The following is a 22563-nucleotide window of genomic DNA, read 5'->3' as shown; positions in this document are numbered from 1 at the left end:
TATATATATATATATATATAAATTAATCCTACTTTTCATATATTTATATAAATGTATATCAATCTAACTTTTAAGAATGTAATAACATTCATAACGATACTAACCTAAATATTTTATATTAAAAGTTTGATGTGAAATTATAATGTTCGTTAATAAATTTGTGATATTTAAGAGGCATAGTACGATGTTTCTTTATATATCGTTGTTGTGTTTTTAGTTTCTTATAGTATACTAGTTATAGATATTTATAAAGAACCGTAATAGTCAATGCATACAATATAGATCTTTTAAATTTCATGTAAAAATTATAATATGGTGAAAGCCATAAGTTATATCTCTACTTCTCTACGATGGTAGTAAACGAAGGAAACCAAAGTCCAATTTAATTTTAATCATATTAATATTTGTCGCCACGAGACATTTGGATGAACCTCCTCAACCGTATCCAACTTCGTTTTTAAAAGACACACAAAACAAAGTCTTATTCAAATAGTCAAGCTCTGAACCTACACCTTGCATGTGGCCGACATACGAGAATCATTACTGGTTTCAAAGCGAACCCTTGGCTTGGCTAATACTAAGTGGAAGACTTACTCAAGCGATATAATGCTTCAAAAAAAAATTTAAGAACATTTTTAAACTTAAAGTAAATACTCAACTCAAACTGTCTTAAAATACTTATTAATATAAGTATAATATTTTGTAAAATCACCTCAAGGAAATGTAATTACTTAAAGATTCATCAACTCTAATTATCAATAAAGCCTCTACTATTAAAGAAGAGTATCGGGACAAGACCCACGACCTCTTAATAACTAGAAGGTATATCTGAAGTTCTCCAAAATTAATGGAGTCTCACCAAGAGCTAGCAGAAGTATAAAGTGATCTCAACGATGTTTCTTCTGATGATTATAAACACATTTATCTATATTATAAAGATATGCAAGTCGAATGACTTCAGTACATTGAATATACGGATTTGTAATACATCCGAAGTGAAATAATTGAATGAAAGGGTTGTAGTACATAAAATATACTCAAGTTGAATGTAAAGAAATAATGAGTTAAATCGGCAACCATCACTACGAACTAAGTGATACTACAACATCTTGTCCAAACTACTGGAGTTGTTCTATATTGTGCTGAAATATAGAACCTCTCGACTAAGTGGATCCTCTAAGTATACAGATTTATCTAAAAAATATGATCTTCTACCCATATATATAAGTCATGGTTTATGAGGGGTGTGAATTATCTTAAATCTCTCTCATATCGGCTCTAAATACTACTCCCAATAATATATACTGTTGATGAAATGTATAAAAATATTGTCACACCCTGAGCGTACACACTGGATGTGGTCGGTACTCTATAACCTTCAAGTGAATCCTTGGCATGACTAACTACATAGTTGAAGACTTACTCAAGAAAAATACGAACGTCAAAATTAAAAATCAACTCAAAATTCTCTACAATACATAAACTCAAAAATATCTCGATATGCTTGTTTAAACATAAAAAATTGACTCCAAGACTCAAAACATCAACAAGAGAATAGTGAAAAAAACTCAACTACTAATGTGTATGAATCCTTTAAGGACTGCGATTCAAGTCGGTACAAGACCCTCAACAACTTTAAAAAATATAAATAATTATGTGAAGATCTCTAAAATGCAAGGAGGCTCATCAAACGCTAGCTAAAGTACAAATAGTATCAACGAAGCACTAGTTGATGAATCTGAATACTTTTATCTGCATCATAAAAACATGTTGGTGCAAGGGGAAAACTAAAACAGATACAACTGAACTGATAACGAGAGAAGACAATACTCACCTCAAATCAACTCAAATATGAAAGCAACAATAAAAGATGAAACATACAATGCTTGTAAAACAGTACATATAAAATTAAAATGTATAAAAATACAATAACATACTCTTTATTCTTATTTGAAAAATTCTCTAACCGACAACCATCACTATGAAATATGTGATGATACAACATCTCGCCCATACTATCACAACTATACTATACCTTTTAGGGGTATATAATACCTCAACTAAGTGGATCCTCTAAGCTTTGTCGGAAGGCACAAATGATTTATTTTAAAAGTATGATCATTTACCCATGTTAACATACATTGTTTATGAGGATTTTTGATTTTCTGAACTCGCCTCCATATCGGTGTTCAATATTAATCCCAAAAATATATATGAATGCTCAAATTTATAAAACATAACTCTTCATCAATTTGAGGTAGTTACCCAAAAGATCATTTTAGAAAAGGTAATACTCAAAAACTTCTCATAAACTCATTTATTAATCAATGTTTCTCTCTTTCAAATGTTGAAGTGTTACACTTGGAAATGCTTAGTTCCCTCTACGCATTTTAAAACATTAAATAAAACTCTCCTCATTCTCATTCTCATTTTACTCAAGATTTAGTTCAAATTTATATTCAATTGCAAAAGAATTCTTAAAATGACTAAAATTTAAATTTTCCTCTTCAACTTTTCTTTGATTTGAAATGTAAATAAATAAATATTATTAGGATATATAGGATCTCTCAAGGATTAATGGACACTCTAAGATTTAAAATCAAGAAAATAACATAGATACGAATCAAATGAAGACACCCGGAAAGAAGGATGGAAAAGAAAAGGACCTTCTGACCCTGGAGAATTGAGTGGCGAAGGGCGCCAGCCCTGAAACTACTGGAGAAGTTTTGGGTGCACTACTAAAATACCACACCATGCCCAAACTACTGACAAGTACTCCCAGCGTAGTGGTGGTGCACCGCTTCACATCCGTGCCCAGAAAATCCAATGATATTTTAGTCTAATTTGTGGTTCCTAACTCATATAGAATTAAGTAAGGATGTACAGTAAGTGCGTAAATAGTACTTATGTTGTGTTCAAGGATTGTGAAGGGAATATGTAAATATGTAATAGTAAGATAAAGATTGCCTACTTATCATGAGATCTCAGTGATCTAGTGTTTCATAATTTTATCTAGTATTCATGAAGTAGTATAGTATTCAAAATATCCAATCTTTACTCTTGATGTTGTTGTTCTATAAAGCCTTTTGAAAATATTTTCATCACTATCATGTGGTTTGTACAACCACTATCAACAAGCCATCTTTCACTTGAAATCTAGATGCAAAACATGATGCAACAAATTGTTGTTCTTCCTCATGTTGAATTGCAACTTGAGCTTCTCCTTGTTGTTATTGTCCTTTATTCTAGCAAATGATCTCAGCATGCCCAAGTTTTTGTCATTTTCGGCATCTCATATCATACTTTCTCTAGTATTTGAAGTAAGGATGATTCTTCTTTCCATAATATTGACATGGAGGGAATTTTTCTCCTTTGTTGCTGCGTGAATTGTAGCTACATCCATTACCAGCAGAAACCTGACTATTTTCAAAATAATTCTTCATCCCTTTGATTTTCTTCTATTTATTTCTAGGATAGTTATGCAACTTGGCCTGAAGGGCATCTTATACTAACCCTTCCTGTCGTACTAACCTTCTTTTCTCTTTTGACTGCAATGCATTTAGTAATTCTGACGAAGTGATCTTTCATTGATCATTAGTATTTTCTAAGGAAGCAATAGTTGGTTCAAACTTGTAAGGTTATGCAAAAAAAGCTTCTTAATTAATCTACTATCAAAAAGCTTATTTCCCAGCATTCTTACCTTGATCACAACGCTAAGAAGTCTATCTGAGTATTCTTTGACAGTTTCAAAATCTTTCTCTATCTGAGTATTCTTTGACAGTTTCACAATCTTTCATTCTTTGTATCTAAAATTCTCTGATGACATTCATAGCTTTCATACCTTTTATTCGCTCATCTCTTTGGTATTCTTCTTTTAGAAAATCCTAGATTGCTTTTGTCGATTCCATCATCATGATTCTGGAAAAAATTGTAGGTGAAAGTGCAGCATATAAGCAAGATTTCACCCTGGATTTTCTGGTCTTCCTTTCCTTGTGAAGATTGATCTGAGCCATTATGGGATTTCTTGTAAAATAGGAATTTTGTAATCTTCATCTACTACTTCCCAGAGATCACGTGCCTCCATGTGAGTTTGCATCTTTATAGCCCATACCTGATAGTTCTCTCCATCAAACAATGGTGGAGAATTGGTATAAGAACTGGAAGAGTGTTCTGAATCCATGTGTCATGATAGCTTTTCAAGGAAACAGGTAGGGTCTTTGTTGATGTTTCACTTGGAATACACTCACAAGTCACTCACACGTCCGTTAAAAAGAGGGCTCTCATGTCAATTTATTGGTGTTAATAGCTAAAAAAACATACGAAAGAAGAAGAAAAAGAGATATTTCATTAAGCTGAAAGAAAAGGCATTTAAATAGTAGAAACTACTAACAATCTATACTAAATAAAATGCAGTAACTGAAAAACAAAATCTTCCTATTAACTAGGTAGTAAGTCTACCAACAATTCTTCATGCCTAAAGACTAGGAAACTCGCAACTGAAAAGACTAACGTAGAAAATATCTATATTCTTAAAAGAGAAAACACATTAGTAGTCATGTCATTATGCAAATCCAATATCATGTAATAGCTCATGATGCAGATTTCAACAATTAAAGTAGAAATATTGCTGCCGGTCACCTTGTAAAAAAATTCAGCCATTTCTAGGTTTCAAATTTCATGTAAATATGTGAACTATATTGTATGTTTTAATCTGTTGGCTTGTACTTCTGTCACCGGTGGAAAATTTGGTTTACTAAGGCTTGAATATAAAACCTCCATTTTTGAAGACTATTGTAAGTATAATAGTCTTATGGTCTGATGCAGGTGCTCAGAACTTCAGTTGGATGCTTCCAGCTATTATTATGTTTGTGATACTCGGAACAATGTACTAATGTTAAATTGAGAAAGAGAATAGGAAGGAGAGGAACTCCATTTGTATTGAGACAACTAACTTTCGTTTTCCCATTCTCAGGATCCTGGGTCAAGCTACTGTAAATTTTTAGTGTATTTCGGGAGTTGAAGCTCTTTGTTGAGCCAACAACCTGCTGTTTTGTAGTAAGCAATCTTTTATTTAGTCCTTTTTGTTTTTATCTAAGCTAGACTTGGAACCCAAATCATATAGTCTTCAGATTAAAATAGTTTAGATGACCTTGTGTTCATTCTTATTCATTTCAAGCTCACTCTTGTCCTTAAATTATACCATGCAAAAAAGTATAACGATAGACCCTTATTTCTTTGTTTTACTTTTGTTTTAAAAGGATTTGTCTTCGTTTCTTATAGAACTTGGGAAATGATACGTACGAAGATATCTCAATAGTGTTAAGAAATAAATGAACTATATTTTTATTTTGTATCAAATTTAACTGGTGACAAAGGCAAGTTAGTGCTTAATTATGATAATCAGTCATTGATTTTGTTTGAAAAATGTTCTGGTTAGAGACATGATAATTAGTGAGAGAGTTAAACTTGAGTCATTTACAGACTTTGTCAAACTAGTACTCTCATATTATTATTTGTCACATTCGTATTTGTCTTTTAATATCATCAATTTTTAGGTAAACAGCCCGCGGTTCGGCGGTGGCAAACTACCTTAATTAGCTTACATGTTATAATACAAAAGTTTATATATATATATATATATATATATATATATATATATATATNTACACTGGGTATGCTGTTATTGGAGAAGACATAGTTATTCTATTAATTATTCATCAAGATTATAGCTTGATGTTATTGTAATGATAAATCTTGTAGATTGATCGCCTTTTGGATTTGCTGGTTGAGGAGGCTGCTCAAGCTGAAAAATCTGGCCATCCTTTCCCTTTGACCATTGTATTTGTGGAACGGAAGGTATAATTTCTTATACTCTGATATTCCTTTTCTGATTTTTCTGTTGCCTATCTATGCTAATGTTGCCGTCGCAAGGATTCCCTGATAAAAAGTATAGAAGATCACTAAAGGAAAAAGCGAAGCACAATAGTTTAAATAACATGCTACTTTTTAAGTGTAATATATATATATATATATATATATATATATATATATATATATATATATATATAGGAAAAAATCATAAATCTACCGGTGTATACACCTAACTGACGATGGAAAATTACTAATATCCGAAAGGCCTATATAAAGCCTTGCATTAAAAAATCTTTCAATCTCTGTATTTTTCTCATAATAAACCACAAAATATGAACTATCTAAACAATATGAGTTTTTATGTAATGAGATTAGGAACTATTTGTAGTCAATTCCACTTGTGTATGCACTTGATTATCAAAGCCATTGAATTCCTCTAGCTCTCAGGTAAGCTCTGCAATGCATAAAGGTTTTTTTTCAATGCGACAATGAGTTAGGTTAAGACATGAACCAGTGGAACATTATACTTTGTAACTTCAATTGACATTCACAAAATAAGTGCACCAAATTGCTTGTGGATTGTTAAGTTGCATACCTTGCAATCTTGTGGGATTATGGGCCAAGTGCTTGATATTTATTCAGTGCGCACTTGGCTTTTAAAGTCGTACATCACTTATAAACCTGGAAAATCAGTCCTAATAATATAGTGAATTTTACTATGTAAAAATGCATTTGGACAAAAAAATTTAGAGTAAACAAACAGAGAAACTCCCATTATTCTTGTTTTGCTACAAAGACATGTTTTACAGATTTAGCTTGCAATCCTCATTTTGTTTACCCGTGTTTAGTTGTTATCAGTTCACAAACTACACATTCCACACCATTTAAAAAATGGTGTCTTTTAATGGCTGAAGCAAATTCTGAAATGTGTACATATGCATTGTTTAATTCGGCAATTACATCACATACAATTTGGAACACTTCTTCCAGAATATATTTTTTAATGAAGACAGTGGTTTGTGTGTCCCCATCCGCTTTAAATATGGATCCTTCTCTTGTTGTTAGTCTTGATACTACGACACCTAGTTGTACGTTGGTGTAAACTGGTTTGGGAAGATACAGTCTGCCCTGACAGATTGTTTTCCTTGGCTCTCACTTTTAATCTTTACTCTCTAGCACTCTGTTGAAGCGAATATTGCACATAGTTAGCAAGAAAGATATTGTTTGAATATGACATTTTATTAAAGGCTGAGTTCAGTAGAGAAAGCTATCCAACATGAAAATGATATCATAAATAAGCCCCAATTATGAAGACAGAGAGATGGAGTACCTGTTGGTCGAGAGAAGAGGACTCATCGAATAGTTTCACCAAAATAGGTATGGCTCTATCTTGATGAAGGAGAAGTAATATATATGTATCATATGATTTACCTCCATAAACTATTCATATCAGGCAACCACGTCAATCTTCACTATCATAGTTGGACTTGTTAAAACTCTAATCTCTATTACAAATATCAATATCAAGCTACACATGTTAAACTTCTATTAGTTAAACAATGTTTTTTGTAGTTTTGGAGGAGGTACTAGTTCCTCCACCCAGAGCTTTGCGAAACATTAACCCTCATGAATCAAGTCACAATGCATATAGTATGATCCATTCCCAATTTTTAATGGTTTTATCAACTTATATGTCAACCCCTAAGTGCATTTACTCCACTGTTTTAGTTCTATAGTAATTTTTTTGGAAATTATAGCCTACCCCAACTCTAAAATACAAAAACAAGAGATGTCAAACAGAGATATTCAAAATTTCCTCAATGCCCACATATTTATGACTAAAAGTTTTGCATATCATCCTAATTAAGTTTACCCATGCGCATCCGGTAGGTTTGTTCTTCGTATCTGTTTTAGAGATTTTAATTGTACGGAGGACTTACTACAATGTATGTATTTTATCAGTGAAATCAATTGGATGATTGATTTATAGAACTAATGTTTTTGTTGTGTTCATCGGAATTGACGTTGCATCTCCATCATGAAGCCTCATTTGTATGGTAAATTTTCTAAGCGTACAACAACAAGAAATGATAATTTGCAATTTATGACTTGTAAGGGTATTTTGTAATATCAAATATAGTTTGAAATGTTCATGAAACATCAGATATTTGTCTGCCACTCTGGGGAATATATTCTTGAAGATTTTTCTGTTCATAACATTTAAAATAATTTTTGGGGCTTCTGCGTCTCGTCTTAGTGGAGGATGGATAGTGCTTTGCTTTTTGTTAATCAAGATATGCAATATATAATTGTCCATGGGTGAATAAATGTTATAGAAGATACAGTCCCACCCGATGGAGAGTTCAAACTTGGATTTTTTTGATTTTCATAGTGTAACATGGTGCTTCATGGACATTTTCTTTTCCAGTTCGCAGCCTCATAGACATTAGAGTATTAGAAGTCAAGTTAAACATTATAAAGCATCATACATGGATAGTACATAGGGATCTTGGACAGCATAATGAACAACTTCTAAAGTAGTAGGGGGCATTTTTTGGAATTAATTGGATTGGTCCTTAGTCTGGCTAAAAAAGGAACTGCAATAAACATAATGCAATGAAAGGAAAGAGATGAATTATTCCAAGTATACATAGAGTTACAAGCATCCACACACACACACAAAGACGTTTTTAAAATTGAAGTGTTAACAGTCTAGCTCTATAAGCCTTTTTTGCGTATTACACTAAAAATAAAGGGGTATGGAATAAAATTTTAACCATACTTTAATATTTTATGTATCCAAGATGAGCTTGGTGGCTATTTTAATTTTAGATTCCTAGTAAAGCTATATAAAGTAGCAGAACTGGATAGTGCGTAGGGATTTGAGGCGACATCACACACAACTTCTAAGGTAGTAGAGGAGAACTATTGACATTAATTGTACGTGTGTAAAATTTTGTTTAAGAAAGGAACTGCATGAAACAAAGATGAACATAATACAACAACATGGATGACATGTAATTTTACCTTAACAAGATATTCAGAAATTTCAAAGCCTCCAGCTCTATTATTTCACAACAACATTAAAAGTAGGCATTCGGGGTTGCTTGTTGTTGCAGTTATTTGCATGAAGGTAAGCAGGAGATGGCGAAAGTATCACTCTGGGCGAGGAACACGAAGGAAAAAGTAGTACTACTAAAGGTATGTGGGGATCGAATAAGCTGAAAATTTATTAGGAGGGGTGGAAGATGAAAAAGTGAAAGTGTTGTCTAAAGGATTCAGAAGGAATATTTGAATTGGAAAGAGCGTAACTCATATTAGTAAGGAAAGAGTTTCAAGTAAAAGTAGTGGTGCGACATACTTTTATTAATTTAAAAAACACAGATAGAACAATCAATACGAAGACGGTGGAAGTCGAAGTAAAGGGTAATGAGGCACTTTCAAGATACAATAGTAAAGCAATGTGTATGCAAGTGAGAATACAGGTTACCTGGATGATCCTTAGTGAATGTGGTTGGCCCAGTGGAGGATCCTTGGTAAATTATATTTTTTTCATGAATCTCCTTCCTCGAGTAGAAGCATATATTCAAACTCTCCATCCTTATCCTCATCTTCATCTCAATCTCCCTGTGTATCGACTATAATTAGGTCTGCAATTCAAAAGGCTTGGTTTTGTTTAAGGATAATTATAAACAACATTAAAAGTAGTATTACAAAAGGCGGGTTGTTCTTGAATGTTATTTATATACGACAGATCAATACAAATTATTGATTTTATTAATCCGCATTTAAGTTCATTTATAACTTGTCTTTTGTATACGTCAGTGGAACATGAGTTTAAGGGAAGGAAAAGTGGAAAATCATGAGATTATGAATAAATTGGTATAATTAGTAGCAATTTGCAGCGGAGTTTTTGTATGGATTCAAAGAAAGGTCACACAAATTCTGTATAACAATAGTATAGATTGATAAAGTGAAATACCTAGAGAGTCTGGAGGAATTTCCAGCGGAGTTTTGAAGGGTTTTAAATTAAGGCAAGAGAATTCGGTAGTCCGTGAGGTCGTGGGAACGCGGCGTTGCACATCTACAACAACAGGGCACAAGAACTTAGAATGTGATGTACGAATTTGTACGAATGTTTTGCACAAGACGTGCGATGTTTAAAATGAATTCATAAGGTTGTTGTTGACACCGTTATGTTTTTAGTTCTGATACAGATAGCTAGTGTTATTTATGTTAAAATGTAGATGGGGTAAATAGGTAAATTTTTGCATCGTTTCTGGCTCTGTACAAAATCTGGTCTAGGTTTGAGGCACTTAAATTGAGGTTGGTGAGTGAGATGCAGCGCTAATGCACCTTTAATGGGTAATTAGGAATTACGGTGCAGGGTGTGAGGGTGAGGCAGTAAATAAACAATGCAAGGCATAATTCGAATAGTGTACATTAAGAGCACAATGCTAGGGTCGTGAAAATTTGTTGGATGTTGGTGGCGATGATCATTGTGTTGAAGGCAGCATGGGAGAACGATAACAACTGTTAGAAGTAAAGGAAGGTTGTGTGCAGGAAGGAGGAGTTACAACAAGTGAAGGATGAAGAATTGTTGGAGGCAAAATTCTTAAGAGGAAAGTGGAGAGTATACGACTGAATGTAGGGAAAGGCTATTTGTTGATAGAAATTTTTTTAAAGAGAATTATTGCTTGTGGTGACGTCACGTCACCAGTCTGAGGTTGTGCCATCCCTACTCTTTACTATTTTACAAAAAATTCTTAACACAAAAGTTATCCGCATATATAAGTTTCGTATGGTTACATTTGATGTGATACATCGCGAAAGTTGATTGTTGCATTTACTAAGGAAAATAAACATAAAATTGATTTTAATTACCAGGATTTAAAAATTTTAAGATTTAAATTTCCATCATCTCCATCAACTCTCCATTGCATCCCAAATAGTGAAAAATTTAAATTGCTCGACAAAATTGGTCGATACAACAGGAATGCATTGATTTTGTTGAGATATTCAGTAATTTGGGTAAGCGATAGGACTTCTGGAAGTTACAAATGTGATGGAATTTTTGTTGGACATCTGATTTCATTTTTAAATATCATGCAACCATTTCAGCGAAGTCGGAGATCAATTATATTAGGAAAAACTTTGAAATCACATAAATCGTAGAAGGTAACTCATCTCCATTGAAATTTAAGAACGATATGGGTGTAAACTGTATTTGGAGATGAAAAAAATGAGTGTACATTTGCAATGTATTCCCTATATTTTGATAGAATAGAGTATAATGGTGGAGTTATACATAACATTGTTGCTACATTCGAAGAAATTATATGGGTTGAAGGTACAAAAATGACAACCTAAGCTCTTGTTATGGTTAAATCAACAATTTGTGATTCATATTATATTCCAAAATTAGAAGTCACTATTTATACAAGTGATTCAAAGAATACATAGGTGAAGACAAGACAATTGTATAAGGAGAAAGCAACACACATAGCTGTAATTAAGAAATGTCAAATAGAGCACAATTAAAATTTTAAAGTAAAGAGATCTGATAGAACTTTTTTTAGAGTTTTTGATTTACTATTTCTTATCTTTTATCTTACAATATTATTATTAACAAATGTATCCTGGTGATAATTGTTTTTGTTTTTGATGATTATCTGCTATTTATATGATATCATATAGATTAGTTCTCAATTCTTAATAGTGTAAACTTAATTTTGTATTTGGTATCTTCAAGAGGAGCAGAACCACCCTATGTTATCTATTCTAACATACGGCTAAGACTTATCAAAAGGAGGATTTTGATAAGTTTATGGCTAATGTGGAAAAGGTTGATCAAAGAGTTAAGTAAAACCTTGAGGATGCTAGGTACGAGAAGTGGTTAAAAGTTCATTCAACAGTAAACAGGTAGAATGATGACTTTGAACATCGCATAATGTATTAATGATTGTCTTGTTAAGGCACACCAGTTCTCTATATTAATATTTTTGAAAGAGGCTATAATTCTATTTGGTTCATGAAACTGTTAAAACAAAGAAATATCCTCACATACAAAGGATACATTGAGGAAAATATTTTAGGAGGTATTGATTATAGATGAACCTAAATGTTCAAAGATGAGGGTACGTATAAAGATACATAACTATATATTTTTATGCAGTTTATATGGATCATTTGGCTATTTGATCAACATTACTTTAAATAAAAATACAGGCATTTCATGTAACATATCAATATCTTTTTAATGTTTGCAGATTTTTCCATTGTCTAAATTTATTTTCTCAATTAATGAATCTGACAGAAGATACATGTTTGCCTTGAGCGGAAAGTATGTACTTGTGGAATATTTCAACGAGACGAGATATCTTGTGCACGCACAATTATTATTTTAAAGAGCATGAATATTAACGATATGCATCCCTATTTATCTTTTTACTACAAGTCCGATGCATTAGCAAAATCCTATGAGGTTTAAATGGTTCCAATTCTGGATAACGAGGATTGGCCGGTTCTAGACATTTTTTTGGATGAAATTGTGTTTCCACCTAGATATAAAAGGATACGAAGAACAAAAAATTCAGATGAAAAAATAACAATAAACACAAATTATTGTGGCCAGTGTTGACAAGCCTCCCTTACATAAATAATTAGAACTAATATAATTTAGTAAGAATAATTATTTGACAAGTTCTTTGTGTTCCATAATCTTACTCTTTTAGGGTCACCATATTACATGCGCGACCAAGTACACTTGCATGTGCAATCGGAAGCAAAAAAAATTTCTATACAGAATCTGTAATACACTCCTTGATGATATTACAAAATATGAGTGGTTAAATAATATGAAAATATGACAATGAAAAAGAAGCTTATTTGATTCGAGGAAGACATAACGACTAAAATTAGTTGAACTGAATCAATGATTATTTCATCAGGAAAGAAATCAATCAACAAGGATAAAATAAAGATCTTGGAGCAATTATGAAGGAAGCTGAAGATAGCCTTAACTTTATTCTTGTAAAACAGGAATCTCTACTACTTTTTTTTCAAAGATAAAATCTTTTGGGTTGTCATCTTAAAATCTAGAAGATTCAAGTCTCAACATATCAACACTATATAAAAGCGAGCATCTGCTAAAGAGAAGATGTACAGGAGTCTAAAATATATTACATTCTCTACTCTACTATTAACAAGTATTGTATTACTTAGTTTCTTCTCTGTAAACAAAAGAGAGAGAGAGAGAGAGAGAGAGAAGAAAAAACGTTGTTGCTAAGGCTTGTATAAAAACAAAAGAGAAAGAAAAAAAAGTTGAGTGTAGATATAGTAACTATATTGAAAACATGTATTCACTACAAAGTTAAAAGACAAGAAGATAACACCCTTGAAACCCATGGGAATTGGACGTAAGATCTACATTAGATCACAACCAGTATAGAGATATCCTATGTCAAGTTTACCTTGCACGCTTCCATTTCTTCTTGTTTATTCCTAGATACAAAATTTAACTAGAGACTCTTCTATGTACCCCATTCTAAGAAGAATATTGAAAAAGAACAATTCACTCCCTATTTCACTTACGGATCATACTACTCGAGCTACAACATCATTCTAGGACAATGAAATGTTAGCTCAAGTAGGGAATAAATTAGGGAAGTTAGTAAAGATGAAGTACATCCTATGCATTGCATGGACGATACACATACATTTGTGTATAAGTATCAATTAAATTATCAGTCAATAATCCATAGGTCGCTGCTTAAAAAGCTTTGTCTATGAAGGACATAGTATATATACTTTGTACCAAATGTTGTGTCTTTGGAAAATTTAATACCACGTGCAAAAACGGAAGTACAATAAACAAAAAAAGCTACAACGTAGCACCACTCCGATACAAGAAGAAGAACCTACCAACGTTATTTCATAATAAGTAGACTTGAGGAAAGATATAATGAAGGACCCATGACAGATAGTAATTTTTACAAAGAAAATGAATCATGAAAAACATCAAGCCTTAGATGCTAGCTGAAGTTATAGAAGTATTAGTGTCAATTTATTCGGTGCTAATGCAAGTTAAGTTTCTTGACTCTAAAATCTACAAATATAGGAAAAATCCTCATCAAAACCGAGTTATCTTGAAGGGGTGTCAATACATAACATTCCCTATAAAGAGCTTAAAGAAATTGATAGAATAATACGGTACCAGTATTACGACTAACGTTGTCAACACTACTATACAAAAATAAAGATAAAAATAACTCTGCCACAACTATTGTAAATAGTAAAGCGACACAAGGCAACACAAAAAAAAAAACTAAATGCCTAGTATCATTGGGGTACATATGTTATAGAGTATGGGTGCTTAAGCACCTACTGCCTTTTGTGATAAACACTATTATTTGTGTACAAGATCTAAGAACTCATTCAAATATATTAACTAAGCACCCATTCTATACAACAATTTTTAAACAGAACATAAGTGGGCACCAATTATAAAATATCTGCATCTACCATTACCTACTATAACCCCTACAAAAACCTTTACCTTATCTTTTGCAGTAACTCCTACATCACAATCACAATCTACTAAAGTTACACTTTTACACAATAGCAATCTCTCCTAAATCTTATCAAGAGCTAATCTCAAATAATTATGTAATGTACAAAGTATTTTTGAGGGAAAACATAGAAACAATTAAGAACAGATATTAAGATGAGTTGTATAGTAGGTGCGACTTTAATAAACTATTGAGCAGTATATATAAAGTTGGAGGTAGGCCTATTGTCAATTCTCAAGTAAATGACTTATGGGTTGTCATTACACTAAATAAAGCAGCAATTAATTAGCAATTGCTGCTAAATATGTACTTTTAGCGGTAACTAGCACTCTTTGTATATATTCCTAAATGCTATAGCAACATTGGATCTAATAAGAGTTAAATAATACTGGTAAAGACTAACACTTTTTATTAATGTATTTATTTATTACCTTAATAGTTATTTTTGTTCTAGTTTTAGTTACTGTGAGATGACTGATTTAGGTAGACAAGGTAGCAAATATATGTGGTTCAATAAGTTCTACATAAATAGATCGAGTCATATTTTTTATTATTAAAAGTATTTTTGTAGTTATAGAGATGAACAAATACACCACCTACCTCATAGGAATTAGGATTATTGTCCCATCCTAATATCACTATTCAAACACAAAAGTAAGTATAACAATAAAATATTTTGCTTCGAATTCATGTGGAATTCACACCCCGAGTTACCAAATCTAATCTCCTTCAATTGGCTTAACTTACCAAACATATATAAGGTAATCTCTTATTTTGAATGAAATGTTACCATCTAATACAATTTTTGGCAACATTTTTAATTAAAAAAAATATATAAAACTCCTCTAAGGAATTGAGGGTATCCAAAATCATCGAGTTATACCCCAACTCCTTCCTATCAAAATAATAGTTTGACCTAATCGAAGAATATAACCTTAGACTTGTATATGAGGAAGATTTCAAGAAACTAAAATGTAGAGTCAACAGGCTCGCTGAAGCTGACTCCAACACTAAGTTCTTCCATTTAACCTAGTTGCATAGTATCCTTTGTTCATTTGTTTTAGTATTCTTATGATATGCTAGCTCAGGGTTAGCATATGTCACTCGTGATCTTAGACCCGTGTTTATGCCAAGGGGATAGCCTCAAAGCGTGTCACTTGTCCCATCAATACACACAAAGATTCATGAATAAAATTGGTAAATATTAATATTTCTTGTTTTTACTAATATAAAAGGAAATATGAAATCATTTTTATAAATAATCAAATAGAGATCATTAATTTAGCGATAGATACTTCTAAAAATATTAAATTATCTACGGAACTTGTCTGTAATCGCTAACAAATTCGTCAGAAAAAACCTACTTGCTAATTCATGAATTTTCTTATATATTTTTTTGCGCTAATCCATAGCCAAATATAATTAGTATGAAATTTTATTTATAATCTATGAAATTTCATCCATCGGAATTTTTTATTTCTTATAGACTAATATATTTTTAGACCAATAGCTCATTAAGGATGAACGACAACTTTAAGCTCAATACATACCTTGAAAAAGAATAAAGATTTAATTCATAAATTGTCATATGATTATGACTTTTGCACTAAAATCATATAACTATAGAAATTTCAAGAAAAAGTAATTAGAAAATGCCTACATAATTTACTTACACAAAGTCATGTTGCCGAAAAATCCAACTTTAATTTTTCACTCTAAAACATAAATAGTCTACCTTTTTCCGTTTACTCATTTTTGCTTTTCTACTTGAGACTGTGTTTTGATTATATCATTAGATTGAACTTAGAGACTGCAATTCAATCTTATAGTTACAATATAACCAGTCATAGGTTACGTCAATAATGCTAATTCTAAACTTTATGTTTACACCCTACATGTTATTTTTATCATAAATCTAAGTTATTTTTATCTAACTTAATCATCATAAACTGTGATTTATGTATAAAAAAATATATGGCTTACTAGGAATTGGGTCAATAGGATAGGGGCATGCCCCGTATCCACTACAAGAGAATCCACTATTTGACACATATATTGCTCCAGGCCCTTAACTAAGAGAAAAAGGGGATTCTCTTGAATTGTGAATTCTTTTGTCCATGAATCCTCCAACTAGAGTGAATCGTCTGTTGCGCTAGGGACAAGAAAGTCATGTCACTATTCTTCACTTAAAATACAACCTGTAACGATTCAAGTGTGACAAAAAATAACTAAAATTCATCATTAAAAGAATATGTAGGGTGTAGAGCCTAAAGTCTAGCATAAGTATTTAAACTTTGTCGTAGCTTAAGAATGAGTATCATATTATATTATAAGTGAGAAGATTCAAAGCTCAAAGTTGAATTACCATTTTACCCTTATATTAAAATAATTAAACAAACATTATAAACTATAATTAAAAATTTAATAAATAACTCATTAGATTGGTGCATGAATCAAATTCACATTAATAATTAATTACTCTATTGTGAAAATCAGAAGTATTTGAAAAGTTTTTTCCATTAAACAAATTTGATATGGACTAAAACCATTGAACTAATTTAATGCAAATTAATTATCTACTCAAAGGTCATCATAGCTACTTCTATAAATTATCTAGCATGATCTTCATGTAAATGACAAGAAGAGGATGAGAGATTATCATGCAAAAATGAATTTTGCAAATCATTTTGTATGTGCAGTAATCATTTTTTATTTTTATCCGCTCCTTTTTGTCCGTCCTAAGTATTATATATTTTCTTTTTATATATGTTGATGTACTTTCTTATGATTTTGTTTTTTTTATTAGAATATTTTGAAAATAGTAATATACAATTCATGTTCTACTATGTATCTTAATTACGGATGAAATTCATATTTATGAAAGATTAATCAGTTCATTTGACATGCTTATTTGGCTCTCGATAGAGTGTTCTACTTTAGTATAAATATGTTTTTGAAATTATTATTTATGAGTAGTGAGAAGAATGATTAAATGATATATGAATCCATATCCTAAAATAAAATGGTCCACCTAATTGGAGATAAAGAATAGATCATACTCTATATAGTATATATGTGATTTTGAGGTTGTATTTTTATTTAAACTTTTCATTTATATGTATAATTTATTGATCTTATTAGTCTATTATTTATTTGTTGGAACATTCATTCCTCAAATTGATCATATATCTAGAATAAGTCATTTTGAAAAGTNTATATTAATTATTCAAAGAGTAATGTTATGAAAAAAGGAGTATTATTCTTTTCTCTTCATAAATCATGTGTACAGTACTTTTTAAGGTTAAAAAGAAGACGTATATGTGATATAATGATAAAAATAATTGACATATTAATCATGGTAATGGCTTCAAGTGTGTTTCGTAATATACCAAGTGTTTTAATCATAAGTTTGCATATGTACTACATTGACGAAATCTTTTAGCATTTATAAATTTTATGCATCAAACGTCTATCTACTGTGATAATAAGCTATTTATTATTGATGTAAAATTTTAACTATAGCTGGAAAATTTGTCAAACTTCCATCTATAGATTATTGATTGGAGCTGGACCCATAAATAGTTAGTAGTAATTATTTTCCAAACTAGAATGTCTACTTTTGACTTAGGGATATTATTTTATTTATGATAATGTGATATTCTTCTGCCTAATTATTGAATGTTAATTATTTCTCATACACATTATTTTTTAAAATTAAAAGCTCAATGTGAAGAGTCATTCTCCACTATTTATGTAAAAACACTTTGAGAATTAAATTTTTAATATGCTTTTTAAGAACCAATTACTAAGATTGATATTATCATAGGAATTAAATTACACTATTCAAAATGAGAAGAAAAGAGAATGAGAGAAGGATAACAAAAAAATAACTAGATATATCATCTATTTAATGTTCTTCATATTATATTTGTTATTATTTAGCGAATAAAAAATAAATGGTTAAACTACTATTGTTAATTTAAGCATCTTTTTAATTACTTATCTTTTTAGTATATAAAAATTTAATAATAATAATAAGGGACAAACGTGCAAGGCACGTTCTCAGAATCTAGTATTAATATAAGATTGAACTATATTCATGATCTAGGTTGGGATCCTCAACATTCTAATCATGCGTATATCGGTTCCCAATCCATACTCAGTAGCATAAGTGGTGAGTCCTCATATATTGAGGACAATTGACACGTTTATTTCGGTTTCAGTTTTGATGGGGACACCCAACAACTCTAGTTAGTTTGAGACTTTTTCAGACATAATTTTTAATTCAGCTTTAGCATTTGAGTGAATGTTTAGTATTACTTAACACTTAGATGTTTATTATATATTCATATTAGTATTAGATATTTCCCGTCTTCCAGTTAACTCATGATTTAAGCTTTTGCATTGTATCTTTTATCCAATTGTTTTAGTATGCTTATAATATGTCAGCCCAGGGTTAGCTTAGGGTTACACGTTTTCTTACTTCCCGTGTTTACGTATAGGGGATAGCCTAAGGGCTTGATAGTTGTCCCATCAATTGAGACAAAAAATTGGTAAATCTTAATATTTTTTGTTTTTATTAAGATAGAAGGCCTTATGAACAGACTTTTAGAAAGAACAAAATAGATATCATTAATTTATTGGTCGATACTACTAATTAAATTAGATATGGTATTTGTAAGTAATCCCTAACTTATTCGTCACTAAAATCTCCTTGCTTATTCATGAACTTTCATATATATTTTTTGCGCTAATCCATAGCTAAATATAATTAGCATGAAATTTTATTGTTCAAGTATGAAATTTCATCCATCTTTATTCGTTATTTTCTAGTAGAATAATATACTCTTAGACCAATAGCTCGTGAAGGATGAACGACAACTTTAAGATCAATATATACCTTGAAAAACATAAAGATGTTGTAAATTCCATAAATAATCATATAATTATGAATTTCCCACTAAAATCATATAACTATGGAAATTTCATTAAAAATTAATCATAAAATGCCTACCTAATTTACTAATTCATTTTTCATTATGTATAAATAATCTGACTTTTTTTGTTTAACCTTTTTTGCTTTTGTACTTGAGACTGTGTTTTCATTATATCATTATATTGAGCTTAGAGACAACAACCCAATTTTATATTTACAATATAACTATTCTTATGCTACATCAATATGAATCCTAAACTTTAGGCTCTATAACCTACATGGATTTTTTGATCATACATTTAAGTTATTTTTATGTGACTTGAATCATCATTGACTGTGAGTTATGTGAAAGACAGAGCCATGACTTACTAGGAATTGGATCAATAGGCCAGATGCATGTCCCCGTATCCTCTACAAGAAAATCCCTTCTTTGACACATATATTGCTCTAGTCCCATAATCAAGCGAAAAAGGAAATTCTCTTGAAGCATGGATTCTTGAGGAGGACCCGAACTTGGGCGAGGAGGCTGCCAAAGCAGCCTGCGACCAGCCAAGAATTGGAGATCAGTGCGCGCCGCGCAGCTAGCACAAGGAGGCAAAATTTTACCTCACGACATGGAGCCTCCGCGATATCAACTGTCTCAACCATATTTTTGAAATAAAATGTGTAATTATCCCTGCAACACACAGCAAAGTCCCAGATCCGTTCGCGTCATATTTAAGACAATTTTACTTCACAAAAAGATCCAATTAAGTGAGGGATCTTTTGGATAATTTAAAGGGTGACAATTTAATGTTTTAGGGTCTGTTTTAAGTCATTTTTAACACACAAATCAAATCCAAAAAGTTGAGATGAAAATTCACTCTGATCTCTCTCAAATTCTTTCATCCTCCAAACCTCCATTGAAGACTATTGGAGCTCCAAGAAGAAGGTCAAGTCTTCAAGTTGCCAACCAAATTTTGTGCCTTTATCACCTCTAAGGTATGGTTTTTTTCGCTCTAGGGATTTCTTTCTCCAAAAGGTCCCTCCAAAAGATTATTTGTAAATCCCCAAAAACTAGGGTTTTTCTTCTCAAATGGGTCTTCTTTGAAAAAACAAAATTATGAATCAATTGTGATGAATTATGATGAATTGGTGTTATTTAAGTAAATATTGATGGTTAATTGATGATTTCCTATGAATTTTTCATGTCTTTCCCCGGTTTTAGAAAAACCTTGATTTATTAGGGTGAGTTGTGAAGATGATGAACATGTAGATTGACTGCGTTGTTGTTAATTATGTTATTGCTTCTTGATTTACCTTGTTTATGTAATTGGTTATGTATTCTTGCTAGTGGAATTACGAAGGTTCTTGAAGACGGCAAGAAGGTATGTTGATTGATTCTTTCTTGGATTCAATTGTGACCTATGAGTTACTTAGACAGTAATGCTTTTATGTCTAATGTGTGGTTGTGATGTTGATTCTAGGTATGACATTGAATTAGACATCAATAATATATGTATGTGATGATACGAATATTATATGATTGAAAGTAGTTTCTCATGATTATAATAAAGTGTTAAGTGAAAGGTTTACTCACTTGTGTACTATCTTGTGAACTTGTGTCTAAAATGAAAGGATTGTTCTCACTTATGATGACCTATGAGATAATATGATAGGATGTTTATATAGGGTCTAGAAGAGCTTAATGTTAACTTGTATGATGAAATAAGATGATTACTAAAGGGAATAATTGCTTAGCACCCAAAGGACATGCAAATGAGATGGAGGTCTCACGTTTAGTAAGTCCGGTCTCCCACTTGGGTTTCCTCACGTTATTAAGTCCAAATTCCTAAAATATGTGTTGTCTCATGAAATGGAAACCTCCACGTCTAGCAAGTCCAGGTTTCTAGTAACAAAATCTTGATCCTTCAGCATGTGCCCACATATGACTCTAGCTTAGTGGATCCACCGAGATAGCTTTTCTATCTTGCGTAACCGTAACACAAATCTAGATAATCCAAGTGATAGGCTTATGTGAAATTCATTTATATCAAGCTTTGATTTATTTTATTAAAAAAAAATTTAAGCCTCCTAACGAACGAATTCTACATAAGTGTAGCCTTTTGGTTGACCTGATATGTGTTATCATCTTACGGTGACAATGGATTGAAAATGTTGTTGGTAATCTATGTTAAGATGAAATAAAAAGAATTAAATTATAATTGTACAATATGTTTTCATATAGGTAAGAGAAGGTTTATGGAGTTCTATTGGAAATGCTACTGGAGGAATATTAAATTTAGTTGAAATTTCAGCAACAATGACATGTTTTCTTGCTTTACTGCATATGATGGCTTTAGAAATACAGGTACCACCTCTCCTATAATTAATTATATATTTTTCAAGGAGAATTACTATAAAATATCCTTTCTTATATGAAATTTCTTGGCAAAAACTATTGCCTCTGAATAATGTAGTATTAACTCATTTTTAAAGTTGTTATTGTCGCATGAATTTATAATACAAAAATTCCAAAAAAGATTCGTTCTTAAGGACAACCTTTTTTTGAATATCATAGTTTATTAATGAATTTAACAAACATGTATCAACACAATTTACAGAATAATAAAACTAGCAGTATAAATATTCTTTAGAATTAAAGGTACAATCACTTTTATCCTTAATTATATATAGGTAAAGGAGATTAATTTTAATGTATGCTTTCTTAGGTGAAACTTCTTGGCCACAAAAAAAATTACCTCTGAAAAATGTTATATCTAGGATTATCTCATTTTTAGAGTTTTTTTTGTTGCACGAATACAACATAGAAAAATGTTAATCATCTCTTTGAAGATAGTGACTTATAGCAAAAGAAACTTACTCTAAGGGTGTGTTTGGTATGAAGGAAAATGTTTTAATGGAAAATATTTTTAGAAAATGTTTACCTGGAAAACAAACAGAGATTTCATTTATTTTCTCATGTTTTGTTGGTGAGTACAAAATATTTTCCGAAAAAATATTTTAGTGTTTGAATTTTGAGTAAAATATGTTTTTGAGAAATATCTTTTATTTTTTACTAAAGTAAAAAATAATTTTTGAAGTTCAATTTTTTAATTAAATTTTTTTTTCATGGGGTTGGGGGAGGGGGGGTTTAAAAATTGACTTATATATTATTTGGGTTGGGGGGCTGGTAGGGTGTATGGG

The sequence above is a fragment of the Solanum pennellii genome, chromosome 4 (genome assembly GCF_001406875.1).
Source record: "Solanum pennellii chromosome 4, SPENNV200".
Lineage (NCBI taxonomy): Eukaryota > Viridiplantae > Streptophyta > Magnoliopsida > Solanales > Solanaceae > Solanum > Solanum pennellii.
The sequence above is the reverse complement of the archived record's forward strand: the minus strand, read 5'-3'. Positions refer to the sequence as shown.